Source organism: Schistocerca cancellata, chromosome 5, assembly GCF_023864275.1.
Source record: "Schistocerca cancellata isolate TAMUIC-IGC-003103 chromosome 5, iqSchCanc2.1, whole genome shotgun sequence".
In the NCBI taxonomy this organism is placed as follows: domain Eukaryota; kingdom Metazoa; phylum Arthropoda; class Insecta; order Orthoptera; family Acrididae; genus Schistocerca; species Schistocerca cancellata.
In genome coordinates, this window is record NC_064630.1 from 281,424,563 (window position 1) to 281,439,679 (window position 15,117).

At 45.4% G+C, this 15,117-nt stretch overlaps 1 protein-coding gene and 1 pseudogene across 1 annotated transcript in view; one reads left to right on the forward strand and one right to left on the reverse strand.

Annotated features, from left to right (window-relative positions):
• LOC126188497 (nephrin-like) overlaps window positions 1–15,117 on the forward strand; it is a 758,389-nt gene that overhangs the window by 241,005 nt on the left and 502,267 nt on the right. The window lies entirely within an intron of this gene.
• On the reverse strand, window positions 9,757–9,874 carry LOC126189857 (5S ribosomal RNA; annotated as a pseudogene).

Consider the following 15,117-nt stretch of genomic DNA (forward strand, 5'->3'; position numbering starts at 1 on the left):
TATAACTGTCGATCATAGTACGTCAAAGATAAAACCTTCTCATCGATTCTGTAGCGCCACTGTCCATATATCGCTGAGTTTCATAGCTTCTTCTTTTCTGTTAAAAATATCACCATGTTTATATATTTCGATGGCTTCTCGATGTCGGTCGAACACACTGGCATGAAGTCGGCGTTCCAAAGCATCCCAAAGGTGTTCTATAGCATTCAGGTCAGGACTCTGTGCAGGCCAGTCCATTACGGGGATATTATTGTCGTGTAACCACTCCGCCACAGGCGGTGCATTATAAACAGGTGCTCTATCCTGTTGAAAGATGCAATCGCCATCCCCAAATTTCTCTTCAACAGTGGAAAGCAAGAAGGTGCTTAAAACTTCAGTATAGGCCTGTGCTGTGATACTGCCACGCAAAACAATAAGAGATGCAAGTCCCCTCCATGAAAAACACAACCACACCATAACACCACCGCCTACAAATTTTACTGTTGGCACTACACACGCTGGCAGAGACGTTCACCGGGCATTCGCCATACCCACACCGTATCTTCGGATCGCCTCATTGTGTATTGTGATTCGTCACTCCACACAACGTTTTTCCACTGTTCAATCGTATATTGTTTATGCTACTTACACCAAGCGAGTCGTCGTTTGGTATTTACCGGTGTGATGTGTGGCTTATGAGCGGTCGCTTGACCATGAAATCCAAGTTTTCTCACCTCCCGACTAACTGTCATAGTACTTACAGCGGATCCTGATGTAGTCTGTAATTCCTATGTGATGGCCTGCATAGATGTCTGCCTATTAGATCTTACGACACTCTTCACCTGTCGGTGGTCTCTGTCAGTCAACAGACGAGGTCGGCCTGTACGCTTTTGTGCTGTATGTGTCCCTTCACCTTTCCACTTCATTATCACGTTGGAAACAGTGGGATTAGGAATGTTTAGGAGTGTGGAAATCTCGCGTACAGATGTATGACACAAGTGACTCCCAATCACCTGACCACGTTCGAAGTCCGTGAGTTCCGCGGAGCGCCCCATTCTGCCTCTTACGATGTCTAATGACGACTGAGGTCGCTGATATGGAGTACCTATGAGTAGGTGACAGCTTAATACACCTAATACGGATGTTTTGGGGGGTTTCCGGATACTTTTGATCACATAGTGTACATACATACTTACATATACAGGCCGAACATTAACAAAACCCACAAACTGCAAAGACGGTGTATTGGAAGAAAGATTCTATGAACATGTATCCGGAATTGCATCGTTGCCACAGTAGATGACACTGGCGACTGACAGCTCCTCTGACCAGGTGCCATGTGTTCCTTGTGTGCTGCAGGTTATGTGATTGATGCAGCGTCGTGCAAGCTGCAAATGGTCTTGTATTGATGTTGGGAATAAGCCGAGATGGTATTAGTGTCTACATCTACATCTAAATCTACATTTATACTCCGCAAGCCACCCAACGGTGTGTGGCGGAGGGCACTTTACGTGCCACTGTCATTATCTCCCTTTCCTGTTCCAGTCGCGTATGGTTCGCGGGAAGAACGACTGTCTGAAAGCCTCTGTGCGCGCTCTAATCTCCCTAATTTTACATTCGTGATCTCCTCGGGAGGTATAAGTAGGGGGAAGCAATATATTCGATACCTCATCCAGAAACGCACCCTCTCGAAACCTAGCGAGCAAGCTACACCGCGATGCAGAGCGCCTCTCTTGCAGAGTCTGCCACTTGAGTTTGTTAAACATCTCCGTAACGCTATCACGGTTACCAAATAACCCTGTGACGAAACGCGCCGCTCTTCTTTGGATCTTCTCTATCTCCTCCGTCAACCCGATCTGGTACGGATCCCACACTGATGAGCAATACTCAAGTATAGGTCGAACGAGTGTTTTGTAAGCCACCTCCTTTGTTGATGGACTACATTTTCTAAGGACTCTCCCAATGAATCTCAACCTGGTACCCGCCTTACCAACAATTAATTTTATATGATCATTCCACTTCAAATCGTTCCGCACGCATACTCCCAGATATTTTACAGAAGTAACGGCTACCAGTGTTTGTTCCGCTATCATATAATCATACAATAAAGCACACGGCCAAGCACACAGAAATGGTCGAGAGGCAGGTCGGCTGTACCAAAACAAGTACTGTCACAGACGCCAGTCACATCACACAACATTTCAGGCCCATTTTGGGTCTTTATGTGATCAGGGGTCGTTTCAGACAGACGAGCGTGCGGGGAGGTTGCGGACTGTGCGTTCACCAAATTTGGATGTTCGGGTTCTACAGGATACTCAGACGACTACTGTCCCTATCACCTGCAATCCCATGGAGGCCTCTTCGACACCTACTGTGACGTGGATGCGACACAGCACTGTACTGTGTTACGGGATGATTTGTTGTTGCACGTACACCGTCAATTTCCGAAGACAAGTTCGTGGGACCCTTTTCCTCCATTTCCAGTCAGAAATTGGTTCCTGCAGTTCGTCAGTTTTATTAAGGTTCACCCTGTATACATACATACAGTGTGACAATTATCGAACAATATGAAAAAAAACTTAAATTAGTTACAAAATACGGCATGCACACATTTATTCATTATGTAAATATCACTACAGAAATTCGAATTTAGATTATGCCATCTTCGATATACCTGCCATCATTGGCGATGATGTGGCGCAGACGAATAGCTAAATTCTGCTTGACCCGCTGAAGTGTCGGGACATCGATGCTGTCGATGACCTCCTGAATGGCTGTTTCCATATCGGCAATGGTTTCGGGATTATTTCTATACACCTCGTCTTTAATACAGAAACACAAAAGGGAGTCGCATGTGCTTGGATCCGGAAAATGCGGCGGCCAATCTAGGCCCATGACAGTGGCCTCTAGGTACCCCAGAGACAGAATGTGGTCCCCAAAGTGCTCCTCCAGGGCTTCAAACACTTTCATGCTTCGATGGGGTCGAGCTCCATCTTGCACGAACCACATCTTGTCGAAATCAGGGTCACTTTGGCTAATGAGGATGTTATCATCTTCGATAACCTTCACGTACCGTACGGTAGTCGCCGTCCCATCAAGGAATATCGCACCGATTATTCCGTGACTGGACACTGCAAACCACATAGTCACCCTTTGATCGTGAACAGGCTTCTCGATCACGAAATGCGTATTCTCCAATTGCACCAGTTTTCCTAACTGATGGAATCCCTTAAAATGGAAGTGGGCTTGGTCGCTAAACCAAACCACATAGCGTTTACGAATTCCCACCATGCCCTGCGGCCAACAACGCATTTCGGATATCCTAACGCGAACCGTTCAAAAGTTATGACGATTTTATTTCATATAGTTCAATAATTGTCACTCCGTACAAATATACATACATATATACGTACATCAATTTTTATAAGATGTATAGATTGTATGATTTGATAAAACAATACATTACGTACTTCAGCTCAAACTAATCTGTAGCAGCGTATTTTATCACACGTAGTATTTAGTAACTGGAATGACGTCAGAAGTCTGACTCGTTGAATATACTGGTTCTCACCAGATCATTGAACTTAAGCAATGTCGGGCTTGGTCAATACTTGAACGAGTACCAGTCTGATACGCCAAGTGCTGTTGACTGCTTTTCCTTTGTTTTTACGCCAAATGAGAGGGCTTCCGGTGGCGTTCCTGATTCCTTGACTTTGCGCCAATGTCGTGAATGGAATTTCCAGTTTTTCCGCTGTGCCCCTTGCAGTGAGGGCATGTGACACTGTTGATGACGATCCGACCATCACATGCAGACATTAAGCTCTGTGGCTCCCCTGGTGCTATTCTAAGAGGAGCAGACTACGTGCCGGCACAGAGTTTCACGCCCTACTCTCATCATCATCATCATCATCCAACACAAACACGACACCACAATACATACGTCTATTACAATCGGCTACACTTACCAAACACATTTAAACACAGATCTCTCACGCCTCATGAAGAAAAAGTGCCACTGTGCGCGAAGGACAGAAATACCTTTCCTAATTAGTTGACTGACTCTGCAGGTCCGGGTGCTATACGAAGACTAAATTGAAATTTTGACATTAGTCGCGATGGGGCATTGAAATAAATTCAGTGGTCATAAGTGAAAATTTGTGCTGGACCGGGACTCGAAACTGAATTTCCCGCTTTAAGCGAGGGGTTGCCTTAACCGCTTTGGCTATCCGAACACGTCCCAAGTTCAGGCACACTACATACGTAGCGGCCCAATTCATTACCCTCTTTGGTCACAGCCTCATGCAGATTTCCTCGAGAGGTCGGAAGAAGAGTACATCCGTACTGAATGCTCGGTAATGACCGTCAAGGCAATTATATATGTGATGTCTGTTATTTCGGACATGTACGAAAGAACAGACACCACGTACATAAGTAAATGCTATATGACATTAATAGGATATGCTGTTCTGGATATTTGGTACATGCTGTACTCAGGGCCAACCCGAACTGCAGCTACAAAATTTCGGAAGCTGTTTAAGGGTATTTCGATATCGTGGACTCATGTTTTGCGGTAGCTAGTTACGGAGTAATAACGTTGTTCTTATTTATTCGGTTTATTACCCAGTTACCATTTAATCTGTTGGAATATGATAACAACAAACTCGTAATATGCAGTTACCAAAACGTTCAAGTACTGTGAAGCGCCGGCCAGTGTGGCCGATCGGTTCTAGGCGCTACAGTCTGGAACCACGCGACCGCTACAGTCGCAGGTTCGAATCTTGCCTCGGGCATTGATGTGTGTGATGTCCTTAGGTTAGTAAGGTTTAAGTAGTCTAAGTTCTAGAGGACTGATGATCTCAGATGTTAAGTCCCATAGTGCTCAGAGCCTACTGTGAAACGGCTGTCATCCCTGTGGGATCATAGTGTTGTCGTGCCGTTCATCCATTTCAATCAATTAATGTATTTAGAAGGTGCACATTGCGCAATTATTCATCAGCAAACCTATCAATACTGCTGCGTATCACTGTTAACGTACAAATAAAACTGCCATGAAAACAAACTCGAAACAGAACCGAGTAGTACTGAATGCGGAAAATAAAGTGGGCGTAACTATTGTCAATAACAAGTACCGTAAGTGAATGGAACAAATTTGTTTCCAAAGAGGACACACAGCGAATACTATCGACATATGCACTGTTGTGCAGATATTTTCAGTGCCTGTCTGGTATAAAGTTAAACGCGGGTAAGCAATTACACGAAATCCAATTACTATGTAACGAGCTGCCGCTGTCAACGGATCCCTCATACCAAAACGCTAGCCGGAGTGGCCGTGCGGTTCTCGGCGTTGCAGTCTGGAACCGAGCAACTGCTACGGTCGGAGGTTCGAATCCTGCCTCGGGCATGGATGTGTGTGATGTCATTAGATTAGTTAGGTTTAATTAGTTCTCAGTTCTAGGGGACTGATGAACTCAGAAGTTAAGTCGCAAATTGCTCAGAGCCATTTGAACCATTTTGAACCATACAAAAACACTCAGAGAGTATCCACGAATATCCTCCACAATACCGTCAGCGGTGTCCGCGTTGCCTTACACCGTTTGATTTTCAAGCGGACATCATCTATATTAACATCTCTACGTGATTATTCTGCTATTCACAGTAAAGTGAATGGCAGAGGCTTCAATGAACCACCTTCGAGCTGCCTCTACCGTTCCACTCTCGAAAACCGCGCGGTAAAAACGAACTCTTAAATTTATCTCTGCGAGTTATGATTTCTATTATTTTATCGTGATGATTATTCCTCACTATGTAGGTGGGTGGCAACAGAATGTTTTCGCAATCGGAGGAGAAAATTGTTGATTAAAATTTTATGCGAAGCTCCCTTCTCAACTAAAAACTCCTTTGTTTTAATTATTGCCACTCCAATTCACGTATTATATCTGTGGCACTATCTCCCCTATTTCACAATAATACAAAACGAGTTGCCCTTCTTTGAACTTTTTCGATGTCATCCGCCAGCCGGGGATTCGGCATTGATCCCTCAGAGTGGATGGTGGGTCACGTCGTCCATAAACAGCCCTTTTCAATCTATCCGAAGCGTGTTTGATGGGGTTCATGTCTGGAGAACATGCTGGCCACTCTAGTCAAGCGATGTTGTTGTCCTGAAGGAAGTCATTCACAAGATGTGCACGATGGGGCCGTGAATTGTCGTCCATGAAGACGAATACCTCGCCAACATGCTGCCGAAATGGTAGCACTATCGGTTAGCGGATGGCATTCACGTAGCTTACAGCCGTTACGGCGCCGTCCATGACCTCCAGAGGGAAGGATATTGTTTGTTACAGTATATCCAAAGCACTACCTTCCATGAGGCGGGGCATATAAAAAAAAAGTTCAAATAGCTCTGAGTACTATGGAACTTAACTTCTGAGGTCATTAGTTCCCTAGAACTTAGAACTACTTAAATCTAACTAACCTAAGGACATCACACACATCCATTCCCGAGGCTGGATTCGAACCTGCGACCGTCGTGGTCGCGCGGTTCCAGACTGTAGCGCCTAGAACCGCTCTGCCACCCCGGCCGGCAGGACTTACAGGGTGGTTGATGTATAGTGTCGTCTTTATTGAATGGTAAGGAGGGGCTTGGGCTAGAAGTCATTAGACCATGCTGAGATGGTGGTTCATGAGGTTAACCTGTTATGAGTAGCCTCCACAGTGGTGCAATTCACTTTTATCCGGTGCCATCTTTCTGCAGATACATAACGGGTGTATTGAGTATTTGGCCGTAGTGCATCAGCTTTGTCCAATAGTTTCCGCGTTCAGTCCTTCACTTAATCAGTGATCGTTAGCATTTGAAGTTCCGCATGTAGGTCTGCGATTCGCATGCATTATGGAGCACCTAGGACAAGACTTAAGCATCTACTCTGAATCGTCTCAAGTGGTTTAGGGCTAGTGAGGCTAGTGATCTCCCGTGAGCAGACATGCAATGACGCAAGTCGATTGGCGACCAGATAATAGTACGGGAATATGCCCCTTGAGGCAGCTGCGCTAACGCCAGATCTGGACGGTACCGCCACCTTATGATATTCCCCATACTCGTAAAATTTCCTTACATCTAAGTATGTAGCAATGTCGTATGAAGGTTGCATCATATCTATTACTTGATAGGTGAATGTAAGGCAGTACATCACCTCTGAAGTGCCTACCGCTGTGGCCGAGCAGATCTTGGCGCTTCGGTCCGGAACCGCGCTGCTGCTACGGTCGCAGGTTCGAATCCTGCCTCGGGCGTGGATGTGTGTGATGCCCTTAGGTTAGTTAGGTTTAAGTAGTGGTAAGTCTAGGGGACTGATGACCTCAGGTGTTAAGTCCCATAGTGCTTAGAGCCATTTGAACCAGTTTTGAACCCCGGAAGTACTGAGTGCCCTCAAGTGTGCCTTCTTTGAACTTGTTGTTTTCGGGCTACCGTGGCAACGGGCAGGTGTTTATCTTAACACGAGAAGTAACACTCGCAAATCGAGATGGTTTTAATCCTCGCGAGTAGGCTAAACTCGAGTGCCCAACACTTGAAAATTAAATAAACTGCGCAGTGCTCCCCAAGGTGACCCGGAACCAGGTGTGCCAACGAGTCGCGACGAGGAACAATCCGCAGCGGAACAAAGTGAGAGAGTCGTTGCAGTATTTAGCACGGAGACCTCAAACGGGAGGCTGAATGCGGTGGCCCCGGCATAACGCGCTCGCCGGGGGGAACGCGACAGCCGGACCCTGGAGGACTTCCCGTCTATTGAGGACGTGTTATTCGCAGTCACGGGCGGCCATTGTCCGCGCGTACGCTGTGGTTAAGTTGACACGCGTGCACCGCGGCGCGCCGTGGCCGCCTGCAAAGCGCTATTCAGCGCGGCCGCGCCGTCTGCGCGCTGCGTACGTGATGCCGGCAGACAGCGTGCCGCCTGCGCGCGCCGTGGGAAGCCCTGCTCCTGCCCAGCCGCGCCCATAATGAGCCCACGGGAGCTCCACACGTGCACAGGACTCCTGCTCCACGGGGCGCGCCTGTTTGTTTTCCTTTACGGGGGCCAGCGCGCACCTCTGTTTGCTGTAATGAGGAGCTCATTCATTGGTGCGCGCGGGTCATAGCTAAACCTCATACAGCGAGTCACATAAGTACGGGAAATATTATTCGTGTGACTGATGATGGCCGAAGTAGAGAAGATGTAGGATACAGAATGGCTATAGCACTAACAGCCTTTCAGGAAAAGGTTAATCCGTTAACATAGAATGTAAATACCAGGGTTAGGAAGGCTCTTTGAAGGTTTTTGTTTGGAGTGTGGCCTTGTACTCAGACAATAAGGGAATAGAAGATTTTGAAATGTGTGATAGAGAACATTACAGGTGTTGTAAGTCACGTTCTGGATCCAAATGGCGGAAAAAATAATACCAGAGGTAAAGAAGAATGGTTCAAATAGCTCGGAGCACTATGGGACTTAACATCTGCGGTCATCAGTTCCCTAGAACTTGGAACTGCTTAAACCTATCAAACCTAAGGACATCACACACATCCATGCCCAAGGCAGGATTCGAACCTGCGACCGCAGCTTGCTCGCAATTCCAGAGTGAAGCGCCTAGAACCGCTCTGCCACAGCGGCCGGCAGGTAAAGAAGAAATCGCATGATAAGACACATACTGGGACACGAACGAATAAGGAAATAATAGTAGGAAGAGGCTGGTGGGTGGAGGGGGGGCAGGGCGCAGGAGTTGAAATTGTAGAGGGATAGCAAGGGATGAATACAATTAGCAGATTCAAACAGTTGTAGATATTCGAAGATGAAGAAACTTGCACTGGATACAGTAGCGTCGAGAGATATATCAAGCGCTGGCCGTGGTAGCCAAGCGGTTAAAGGCGCTACAGTCTGGAACCGCGCGACCCCTACGGTCGCAGGTTCTAATCCTGTCTCGGGCATGGATGTGTGTGATGTCCTTAGGTTGGTTAGGTTTAATTAGTTCTAAGTTCTAGGCGACTGATGACCTTAGAAGTTAAGTCTCATAGTGCTCAGAGCCATTTGAACCAACCAGTTATATCAAACCAGTTTTCGGACAGAAAAACTACTACGACTATTATTTTGCTGAAACTGACTGCAGCTCAGACATCAGGCTGTATTTGCCTGTTAGCATTCATTGTTATTTATCAAGGCCTTCAAGCAGCTAATGGTCTGGATTTCTTTGTAATTTCATTGTTAATGCTGCGGAATATGTAGGTATCTTTGGCCTTCAGTTGCAAGATCGTTGCTTTCTTCTCATAATTTGTCATACTCACATTTCTTTCTGCAACCATTTTGCCTTGGTGTCCATAAAAACTAAAACTAGACTCCTCCCGAACAGGCTATGAAGGCCCAACGGTACCGGCCGGCAGCCGTTCCATCCTCAGTCCATAGGTACCACTGTATGCGGATGGGCATGTGTTCATCACACCGCTCTCCCCCGCCGGACGGTGTGACCGAGCGGTTCTAGGCGCTTCAGACTGGAACAGCGCGACCACTACGGTCGCGGGTTCGAATCCTGCCTCGGGCATGGATGTATGTGATGTCCCTAGGTTAGTTAGATTTAAGTAGTTCTAAGTTCTAGGGGACTGATGACCTCAGATGTTAAGTCCCATAGTGCTCAGAGCCATTTGAACTATTTAAGAAAACACCGCTCTCCCGCCCCTATACCAGTTTCCGAGTCCAGAGCCGCTACTTCTCAATCAAGTAGCTCCTTAGTTTGCCTCACAAGGGCTGAGTGCACCCCTCTTGCCAACAGCACTCGGCAGACCGGATGGTCACCCATCCAAGTGTTAGCCCAGCCCGACAGCGCTTAACTTCGGTGATCTGACGGGAACTGGTGTTGCCACTGCGGCAAGGCCGTTGGCCTTGGTGTCCATGCACTTCCTATTTACCTCAGTCCGGATTTACATCTCTGTATTCCTGTCTTTACCTGAAAGTTTTTGTATTTCCTTCTTTGTCGACCAACTGATGTATTTCTTCACAGTTACGTTCGCTGTACCTATCTTTGACTGTCAAACATCTGTTGCTGCGCTTTTGGTGATGTTCGTTCCACTTCAAATGAAATCCCTGCTGTGGTATTCCTTATTACTGTTTCTACAACCTCATACAGCTTTGAAAGCATCTCATCATTCCTCAGTATCTCAGTATCGCATTTCTCTTCGCATCGATTCTTCCGGACGACTACTTTAAACTTTCGCCTACTCTTGATCGTTGTTAAATTGCTCCTGGGTACGTCTTACAGACTATTATCTGATTTCGGAATCTCTGCATGACCTTGATGAAATCCAGCTGTAATACGAGTATTTCTGTATGTCCTCCTTTTTCCCGAGTACCTTATCCTCTTAGGATTTTTGAACAGTCTATTCGCTATTACTAGCTGAAATTTATTGTAGAGCTCGTCTCTTTCCTTTCTCATTTCTACCAACCCCTACAACCATATTCCATTCCGCCATGATTGTTAGACCAGATTACTGACAACATGAACCAAATGTAGTGTTGTGCACACCCACTGCAATCCATACCGCCACAGCAGATGCTGGACCCATACGACGATGACCACTGCAGTCTGGAAACATTCGTCTTGCTCAGAGACTCCACACACGGGTACTTTCATTGTGTGATGTACACATAATTCACACTCGCTGAAAAGACGATCTTGTGCCAGTATTGTGACAAATGTCGGCGATGGGCGGGTATAATCGACTACTCTGTCTTTGCTGCCATGTTAAGAGAAGTGTCAGCAGTGACCGCCATAGTGAAAGGCCTGGTGCTCCAGACGTAGCAGCAACCTCAATGGCAGCACATCTGACAAAGAAATCCTGACAGATGGTGTTCAAAAAATCAAATGACTCTGAGCACTATGGGACTTAACATCTATGCTCATCAGTCCCCTAGAACTTAGAACTACTTAAACCTAACTAACCTAAGGACATCACATAACACCCACTCATCACGAGGCAGAGAAAATCCCTGACCCCGCCGGGAATCGAACCAGGGAACCCGGGCGCGGGAAGCGAGAACGCTACCGCACGACCACGAGCTGCGGACGACAGATGGTGTATGAGGTAGCTTTACGATCCCGCACGTCTGAGTAATGTCAACCCTCTCTAGCGCTGGTCGCATGGGGCTATAGTGATACTGCATGCGACTGAGCAACTCCTTGCTGAGTCCATCAATTCCACATTCGCATGACACTCATCGGACGCCGACTAATGCAAGCTGCAATTTTGCACGACGATGAACTGCTGTCGCGATGGGCCATGGATTTCTGACACATGCTGGCAGATGTTTTATAGGAAGAATAGTACGACGTTATCACAAACAATAAACATTCCAATACATTTCATAATTTATAGACACGCTGTATAATATTTCCTTAAATACTGGATGTAGATGGCGCTACTCTTAATTACAGGGTCCTTAGTCATACATAGGTGAAAAAGACAAATAACTTACAGAAATGTTCGATATAGCACTGAATCCAGATTTATCTACAGTGGCTACGAATGTAAGACTCCCAACTTATTTAACTGCTGCGTCAGAGACTACTGGCCGACCCTGACTTTGTGCCACAAGTGGTGGACAGTCAGTGTCTGTGAGACTTTTGCACCAGTTAATAATAGTTTGTCTTTGAGGCGTTGGCTTAAGATATTTAGTCCTGAATTCTCTCTGAGCGGCAGTAGAGGATTTGGATTCATGAATCCACAGACAATACTCTGCATGCTCTGCACTATTATACGGCTCCATGACGACTGTTGGAATCATTCGCGCAAGCCTCCTAGCGGGAACGTCGGAAACTAAAAGTGTTAGGCGGGAATAAAGCTTGAAGATATACCGCATTCAGTGGTGTATCAAAAATTCCTATAAGCTGTTTACCTCTTCACAATTAAAGGTTACTGTTATATAATTAATTTATAAACACCCTGTACTTTGTACGGTTGCACTGAAAAGTGCACTTTACAAAAGTGGTTCAAATGACTCTGAGCACTATGGGACTTGACTTCTGGGGTCATCAGTCCCCTAGAACTTAGAACTACTTAAACCTAACTAAACTAAGGACATCACACACATCCATGCTCCTGGCAAGATTCGAACCTGCGACCGTAGCGGTCGCGCGTTTCCAGACTGTAGCGCCAAAACCGCTCATTTTTACATCCCAGGATCTAATAAAGGTTATGGAAAATAGACTTTGGTTGCATATTACCTTCGTGGCCAGCAGTCTGTAACGGCCAGCAGTTTATAATCCTTCCCACAAGATAATCCGTGGTCCATAACCAAGTACATTTGACAGAATTGCTATTAGTCCAATAGGGTTAAACTTAAAAATTAGACAAATCGGAAATAATTGGTACAGAGGATTTCATTGTTTTAATGGTTTCATTTGTGGCCCAATATGACTATCCTAGGTTTTCCCCCTCGGCGGAGTTGTGGAAAAGTGGTGGGGCCAAAAATGTACCCGAAAAAGGGGCATTTTTTCGGTTTTGTGATTATATCTCGTAAATGACTCACAATATAGAAAACATAGTAAAATTAAAAATTTTAGGGCGTGAAATTCTGCATTGAAGGAGACCATCCGCATATTTTGTGGACGATCCGTTTCAATATTAGTGCTCTTCAAAATTGGACCAATTTTACACGTTCATGAAAAATTTTCGTTTTAACCTCTGTTTATTGGTAATAACGTTGAAGCTAACCCATCTATCAATACAGTGGTTATTACAAACGATATACAGGAATAACTTCTGCGTTTGATGAGACCAAAAGTGAAATGAACTATCCGTTTCTGTACGGCTAAGTTTGTACTTTCATTGCTATGCATGTAAGGTACTTCACATTTATAAAGCTAGGTCTCAAGATCAGTTTTATTCAGAGAACTCAAAAATAAAATTATCATGAGTAAAGACTGAAAAAAAAAATTTAAAAACTGTTCAAAGTCGGGGGTAAATTCCGTGACAAGAAATTTAGGGTCAACTTTGGTAATCCCTTATGAAACGGTAAAGCCTTTTTGCACCTTGTTATTCTGCCTCGGTGTATACGTTCTGCCTGGCAAGTCAGTGTAATAATGACCAAAGCGTATCTTTTGTAATTCCTAAGGTAATCGTCCATAAAGTTACCTTCAAAAAATCTGAAACCTACATTTGACCAAATTTGGAGGCAAATTTATTTATATAGCTCACCTTTGATTTTAATTTGAAATGCACCATTTGGAAGAGCAGCTTTTGCTTTACTAGAATATTGTGCACAGTGTGAGTGTGCAGTTACCAGGCGGCAGCATCCTGCTTCCGCCCCCTAGGCGACACAGTTTGTTGCTCTCTAGTGGCGCCTGGCGCCACCCACACACAAAAGGACAGGTGCAGCCCAGGTAAAAGCTTTTTCTGGCCGGGTCTCGCCAGTGCCCACCTCTCTTCCGGGTTGGACGCACGCCAAACGACACAGTTATTTACCCATGGAGAACGACACGCCACACGGCGATAAGTGCCAGTGTTTCGCGCGACCGCAACGTGCGACGTGCCGCGACGCGTTTTCCTCGGACCGCCTCCGACGCATTTACGGATCACGCATCACCTCGCCGTCCTTGTGCCATCGTCACTGCCACCGTAAGTAACAGCACGATGTTTTTGTATACCAATACATACAATGCATATGACGAGTTGTGTCATTTTTCAAGTTCTATAACCATTCATTTCTTGAAACCTGGAAGAGGAAAGACCTCATCAAAAGTATTTGATTCCAGCAGTTTCAAACTGGCAAACATCATCGGAAGCCCACTCACATTTCTTCTCGCCGTAAGTGGATGCGACACAACTTTAGCACTCTTCGGTCAGGGCAAAAGTAAATGTCTTCTGGAAGGTATCAAACCTTTCTTACAGCATGACACTCAAGCTGAAGCTCTAGTCGAATCTGGCCTCCAATTTTTAACAACCTTCTATGGAGGTACGGCAGGAGACACTTTAGTCAATTTGCGATTCGACCCGTTTTCCAAAGCGATTGTGAAACCCAGATTCACCCTAGCATCCCTACCGCCAACATCGGAAATAGCTCGTCAGCATTGCTTGATGACCTACTTATAAGTTACAAATGTGGATAGGACACGAGATGGATCCATCCGCTCCTCTGGGGATAGCAGGCTTCAGAGTTTGGTCTTAGCCCCGTACCTACCTCCAAAGAACCAGCTCCACAGTGTCTTCTCTCAACACTTTCCTGCAAATGCAACAAGGGCTGTGCATGTAGGTGTGGATGTCGGAAGGCTCATTAATTTGTGTCAACTGCAAGGGGAACTCATGCACTAACTTCATCCAATCAGACGAAACTGAAGAAGCAGATGTTGACGAAGACCTGGACTGTATATATGAGGTGACGAAAATTACTGACTTTGAGGAGCCGAGTGACGGGGCGTCGGACTCGGAAATTACAGACTTTGAGGATCCGGGTGGTGCAATGACAGTTGTGTACATGCCTACTGTTACCCTTTTCATCTCATACATTTCTGTCAAATTTTGTAATTACGAAATATAATAACCACTACTTAATTTCATGGAGTGTCTCTCTCTTCCTGCCTCCTTCATATCAAAAATGGTTCAAATGGCTCTGAGCACTATGGGACTCAACTGCTGTGGTCATAAGTCCCCTAGAACTTAGAACTACTTAAACCTAACTAACCTAAGGACATCACACACATCCATGCCCGAGGCAGGATTCGAACCTGCGACCATAGCGGTCGTGCGGTTCCAGACTGTAGCGCCTTTAACCGCTCGGCCACTCCGGCCGGCCCTTCATATCAGTTGAATGGGTATCATTATATTATTTCAAGGGTTAAGATCGGAAACCATGTATTTGACAAAAGCCGAATTTTACAGAGGAGTTAAAAAACATAACTTTTTAACAAAAATTTTGACTGATTTTTTTTATTTAGAGCATAATCATTTATTATTCTGAGGTTGTGCATTGTCTTTTTTTGCATCATTTTGTTATAACATATATTTTTTCACTTACGCGTTTTTTTGAGCCAGGACTTTTTCTGACATCTGTCAGATACTAGGTCTCGATATATGAAAAAAAATTTAATATTATTTTTCAAATTTTACAAAATTTTAATATTTTATTCTAA